Below are 6,889 nucleotides of genomic sequence, written 5' to 3' on the forward strand. Positions count from 1 at the left end.
CGTCGGCCAGACACCAGCCTGAAGGCAGACCAGGGCTTCTGTGAGGACTTCCTCCCGTGGTGACCACCGGCTCAGGGGAACCAGACCTGGCCGCCTGTAAAACTCAAGACAATGAACTTGACAGCCAGCCAGATTCCTGCTTTCAGCCAGTTTAGGGTTACTATAATCTCATTATTATGCTTGAAAGACAGCGAGTAATGGAATCCGAGAGAGTGTGCTGGCTCTCCCGAGGCACCTTCTCCTCGATGCCAGTTGCCCCGGATTCCCCGGCCCGGCGAGGCCGGTTCAACCACTTCTCCTGCAGAAACACTCCTCCAGTCGGCCCACGAGCTGCTCACCGCGCTCAGCGGTTTGATGGGGTCAAGCATTAAATTAACCCCTGGGCCCCGTCCCCCGAGAATAGCTCACTCCTCTCAATCGCTGTCAAACTGGTGACAGGGAAGGTGCTTGTAAGCAAGCTCCCGGGCTCCCTCCCTCGGCGTCCAGCCTCGCCAGGGTGGTTCCGTGTGCTTTTCACCAACACAAAGGCTGGCATCGCGAGGCGTTCTGCCCGCTCTCATCATCTGGAACCAAACACTTGTGGGTATTTCACATTCTCTGCAAAGACAATAGAGTTAAGTTCAACAAAGGCTGGATGAATTATTAATTGCACTTTATGGAAAAACACATCTATTAGGAATGTGACTCATCAAGCAGAAAGGTTTCCTGAGATGCGTGGTTTGTGTGATCCAGCTTACGGCTCTGTTGTATCGATCTTGCCCAAAAAGGCCGACTCTGAGAAGCAAACGCTATTAGAATCCACAGGCGGAGAGTCAGGGCTGGGAGAGAATAGCCACAACTTTCTTCACGGTCTGGGTCGTGGGCGACCCCTCCCCCCCAAAACACAGCGTGAACGGAGGTTTGTACAACTTGACACCCACAAACATCTGACCTTTAGACTTTTTTCTTCTTTACATTTTGGAGGAGTCCCTGTGGGTGTTTGTCTGTATTGTAAACTTAATAATAAAAAAACCCAAAACTGGGAAGTGTGTGGCTTACCAAACTCCACCAGCAACACCGAGTTCCTGGCAAGCTTGGCTTGCATTTTTGCCATAGCTGAGGTTAGGACCGTGTCCAAAAAGAAGCCCTTAGGATCCTTCCACTGGAAGCACCGCACGGTTGAAAGGAGTGCACCTGGTTACCAGTCTGAGCTCAAGGATGCTGTGAGTGGCTTTGGGCTTCACCCAGATTGCTTTCACTATATCCCAAAGCTGAAAGGAGGTTGTGCAAAGGATGCGAGTGACGGAAGGATGCTGGCAGGCAGGCACAGTTCGGTGGTGCCCTCTCTGTGTCCTCCAGACATTTGTCACATTTGGGAGTCTTAGCCGCCGAAGGGGAGCGAGGTGCCCTTTAACTCTGGGCAGCCCCGAGTCAGAGGCTCATGGCCTTTCAGACACCCTGCCGGGAGGCCTTGTACAGCCCAATGAGTTCAGAACTCTGCCCTCCATCCAGCGTGTAGATAGGGCAGAGGATTTCCAGTCCATGCTTCACACAGGGTGGGGAACCACCCCTGCACCTGCACCAAAGGTCTGTGGGTTCTTCACTTGTGCCCATGCAGGGGGTCCTGGGGGCAGCTGTGACCACGGCCCTCCCAGGGAGGGCACAGTGGTGGGGACAGTGGTACATTAGCATGATGACCAATTATTCTGATGTCTCTAGCTCAGCCTCAAAGACCCACAACAAACCCCCAGTGCTGGCTACCAGTAACCTTGAGAAGACTGCTGTGAAGAGTCTATCACTGGCTCGATGCACGGAATCGTGTTCCCCACCCCCAAGTTCATACGTCGAAACCCTAACTCCCGAAGTGATGATGGTACTTGGAGACGAGGTCTTGGGGCAGTATTTAGGGTTAGATGAGGTCACGAGGATGGGGCACTCATGATAGAATTCGTGTCCTTGTAAGAAAAGAGACCGGAGACCTTGCACTTGGTCTCTCTCTCCCCCCCACCTCTCTCTCTCTCTCTCTCCCGCTCCCTTTTTCTCCTTCTCCGCCATGTGAAGCTGTTTTCCAACAAGAAAGTGGGCTCTCACCAGGACCTGAGTGGACCAGAACCTTGATCCTGGACTTCCCCGCCTCTGGGACCGTGATAAACAAACTCCCATTGTTTAAGCCACCCGGTGTATGGTGTTCTGTTACGGCAACTCTTAGCTAGTCCAAGGGGGGTCGAATTTATGTTTCTATATAGAGGACATGGCCGTGTTTACACACTGACATGGAAAGAGAAAAACGCGTGTTCTGTTTTAGAACAATTTAACTATTTTTTTGTATAGACCCGTTTCCACAGGAGACAGAAAGTCATACAAGTTGATATTGTAGCATATTTTCTGCAGCGGAATATTAACATGAAGTATGAGAAGTGGGTGAGTTTATGCCAAAACGAGGTTATTAATAAGAACAATGTTCCACAGCTGCGTGGCGCTTTTCATCCTGGAAGAGGTTTACAAAACCAAACCTGCAGGAAACAAATATTCATAACTACCACCTGCACTTCGGAGATGAAGAAGAAATAGGCGACGGAGGTATTAATAAGAAGAAGAAGCTTTTGCAAGGTCACGCCGCAAGATAATGCAAAAGCCGGAGATAAAACTCTCAAGAGGCCGCCTCCCTGCCGCCGAGGCCGCCTTGTCTACCCCACCTTCTGAGAAACAGCTCCATGGCGCTTGGAGAACAAAAGTTCAGTCCTTCAGCTCCAGCATTTTGCTCGAAGTGCTTCTGGTACCATTTCCACATGCTGTCCTCTCCTTCGGGCGATGGTCACATCCACTGTCCCTAAGAACCAACTGAGGCAGGGTGGAGAGTCCTGTCCAAGTCCCCGGGGCACCGATTCGCCTCCACGGCACCCTCCCGTGGAGGAGGCGTTAGCAGCCCCGTTTACAGAGCCCACTGGCCATGTGGTCAGCAGTCGAATGGATCTGCCCAGTATTATTTCGTGCTGAGGATTACCTTTGTGATCAAGGTGACCAGCTAACAGCAAATTTTAAAGCACAAGAAATAGATTCCGCTGTGTCATTTGAGTGGTAAGTCCGGCAGCGAAAGCTACCCCACAGTAGCTGAGAATGCAACCTTCTTTGGAAAGAAGGTCAAGGCGGCTGTAACTAAGATGACGTCACACCGGAGTAGAGTGGGGGCCCTGATCCAAGGCGGCTGCCGTCGAGTTGGAGGCGTGGTACCCACAGGCCAAGGAAGGCCGAGTCGGGCCAGGGACCCACGCCTCGCACCAGGCGCTGGAGGAGTCAGGAAGGACCCTCCGCTGGAGCTTTTGGAGGGAGCACAGCCCCCTGACGTCGTGGCCTCGGACACTGGCCTCTAGAACAGCAGAAGAGTAAACTGTGTTGTAAGCCACCTAGTTTGGTGTTCTGTGATAGTAGCCAGGGGACATGGATGGATACACTGGGGTTCAGTGATTCAGGCTCTCAAGTTTAGGATTAATATGGGCTAGCTTCGTGCACCGAGAGATGTGATGTTCCCCAGAACCTAGTGCTGCAGATGGGCTGGGTGTGTGTTGCAGTGAAGACTGAAAACCGGAAAGCTGCCTTTCCCCCTGGCCTCAGATCCCTGGTGTCTCAGAGCTGGCGGGCCCGGGGCTGCTGGTGCCGAGCCGGCACGAAGAAGCTGTCTCCCCTCTGGTGAGGTTTGCTCGCCTCGGAAGCAAAGTCAGTCCGAGCTGACGTCGCAAACCTGACAAGCTCCGTCCCGGAGCGTCGGCCCTCCTTCGCTTCATACTCCCCGGGTCGTGTAGACAAGCAGCGTGTCAGAGCTGGATGAGAACGCGGGGCCTCATGTCTTCAGCGCCCCCTGAGGTGCGGGACGGAATGGCACCTCCTAACACCTGCCCCACCTCCTCCCGACTCATTTGAATGTGGCATTGGATATCTTGTTGATTATTTCCTGATTATGAAAGCCATACCAACTTAGCAAACTATCCAGGTGCTTCACAATGGTGGCGAGCAGAGTGTGGGAGTGGCCGCAGGCCCTCCCCGGAGAGACCTGTCAGAGTGAAATGCTCTGGGTCACTGCTCATCTGTCTGCAGTTGTACGTTGTACCTTAAGTGCTCGGGTCAACAGGAGGGGAATGGAATCCACAAGAGGGCAGGCATTTGGGGAACTGTTAAGTCCCTCGCTTTCCTGTGCTGCACACACAATATGTAGACTCCCAAAGGACGGGGATCCTGGGGGTGTTGCAGCCAAATGTGGGCTCCCAGGCAGAGCGTTTACCCCGAGTTTCCATCTCTTTGATGTGCTGGGTTAGCACAATGAAGAGAAACACAAACCCCTTCCTTAATCCTCGCCTGGCCTGACTCCACGAGCGAGGTTCATGCCCCCACTGCTCGGTGCCCCATCCTGCTTCTTGGGCATGAGAAGTCCCAAGTGCCCAGGCTCCAAGAGCTCCTTCTGGAGCCAATACTCAAGAAAGACCCCCAAATCGGGAAGCCACTCTCCCTCCCCCCAGGGTGGTCCCCCCAACTGTAACATTCCACGATGGGCTGGTTACTCTACAAAGTCAAACTCACTGATGCGTATATTGATTCCACAGACATTTATTAAGGGCTCAACAGGTGCCGAGTGCTAGGAGCACACACGGAGGCAGACAGAGACCCCTCCTTCTTGAATCCTGGACATCAGGCAGAGAAGAGAGATACTGAGCAGAAGCCTGGGGCCTGGGACAAAGGAGCAATGGGGGCTGTCATGAACTGAATGTGTGTATCCCCCCAAAATTCACATGTTGAAGCCCTAGACCCCAGTGTGATGTACTGGGGGTGGGGCCAGTGAGTAGATTGAGACAAATTCAGGAGCTTGAGGCCGCCATGATGGAAACGGTGTCCTTACAAGAAGAGGAAGAGACCAGAGAACCTCCCACAGCCCCTCATGCACCAAGAAAGGCCCTGTGTCTACAGGGAGCATAGGAGGGAGTATCTACAAGCCGGGAAGAAAGACCTCACCAAGACCCCAGTGCGCCAGTTTGTGAGATTTGGCAATATTTGGAGATGAAGAAATCTTCTGGGCTTATTTCAAATCACTTATGCACAATCAAGGGTCAGTTTCGCAAAGGGAATCTAGGACCTCCTGTAGGATTCCAATCTTCAGCTTTCGTCGAGAAATGAGTGAGGGAGAATGAGCAGATGATACATGCACCTTTGATGGTTTCCCAGGGAACAGACTTCAGTGTCTTACACGTTTTCCCTTTTAGTCTTATGCCTCTCATTTTAACCAACAGAATGCAAAAGCACTGTCAGAAACCTCAAGAAGAGCTTGAGCCCTTGAGAGACCCTGTCAATCCTTGTCTGTGATTCTGGGCGATAGCCACAGCCTGTTTCAAATATCATGTCTCGAGACCAGTGGCTGCTACTGTCATGGAAAATACAAGATGGCAGCTGGCCGAGGTATCTCACTCTAAACAGGGGCTCTTGGTGTCCAGACATGCACCGAGCTCCCTGGCTTCTACGTTCTCACACAGATGTGGGTTTGTTCAAATGCTGTCAATGCACTGGGTACATGACTTAGGACTTGAGAAAGCTCAGGAGTCCGTCCGCCTTTTAGAAGTCTCAATGGTGCCATTAGAAACTCTTCTCCTGGGGGCGCCTGCGGGACTCAGTTGGTTAAGCATCCAAATTTGGCTCAGGTCATGATGTCATGGTTCGTGAGTTTGAGCCCCGCATCAGGCTTACTGCTGTCAGCCTGTCAGCACAGAGCCCGCTTCAGGTCCTCTGTCCCCCTCTTTCTGCCACTCCCCCACTTGTGCTCTCCCCCCAAATAAATAAATATTAAAACAAAAACAGAAAACTCTTCCCCTTCGATAGAGAAAGCACGGACTTGCGGTCCCTGGGAAAGACCCCACAAAGATCCCTAGAGGCCTTACTGCTCAGAGCTGTTGTTCCGTGCATCAATATCACAGCTCTGGTGATTACAAAGAGAAGTTAGCAATTACTTTCGGTAGATAAGTGGATGCTTCTTAAAAGAATATTCAGTCCACAAAAATTCAAACTTTCAATGTCTGAAGGCATGCCAAAACTCACCCCAAGCCTTCCTAGGTAAGAAACCTAATTAATTGGCTCACCTAAAGTGAACATTTCAGGGGAAGAACTGCTTTCAGGCATGAATATTTTACGACTCAAACAGCATCGTTAGGGGTTGGATTATTTTTGCTCTGACTTCTGCTATGTTGTTTTTAGTCTTAATCCCCATGCGCTAACAAGATGGAGTCCCTGGCTCAGTCTCCAACATCCTAGTGTGTTTCAGCTCTGATGGCAAGTGAGTTCTCTTTTCCAGAAGTCACACTCGAAGTCCCACTGCATCGCTTGGCTGTGGCAGAGCCAGGTGCCCATTATGGAATGGGCTTTTGTTGGGTGGGGGGGACTGCATCGCTCTTCCTGGTGGGGTCCGGGCCCAGAAGCGGGAATGGGGTCCTGCACTGGGGCCACATGGACTGAGAACGGGTGATTTCACTGCCAAAGGTCTGGTTACTGGAGGAGGGCTACGGAGGCTGCAGACAAAAAGAGAGCTTCACTACACTTTCCAAGCAGACAAATTATGGGGTTACGATTCACGATTCACACTACAGAGGAGCCTTCACTTAACAAAAGGGTACTTTACAGAAGGATTCACTGAAGGTTTCCTTTAAACAGTTGTCTCCAACAGCAGCTAATCCCTTGTTTAGTGATCATTAATGCTTCAGTAGAAAAGCTGAGGGAAGAAAACCTTACAGCTAAAATGTAAGAGCCACTGTCAATTGAGAATCAATCAAGAAAGAAATAAAACAAATTTGAAATGGTAGGTTAGTCAACTGGAAAATGGGATTTGATTTACATAAAACTCACAAACACATCTATGCAGGAAGCAGGGTCATGTCTA

Source organism: Leopardus geoffroyi, chromosome A1, assembly GCF_018350155.1.
Source record: "Leopardus geoffroyi isolate Oge1 chromosome A1, O.geoffroyi_Oge1_pat1.0, whole genome shotgun sequence".
In the NCBI taxonomy this organism is placed as follows: Eukaryota; Metazoa; Chordata; class Mammalia; order Carnivora; family Felidae; genus Leopardus; species Leopardus geoffroyi.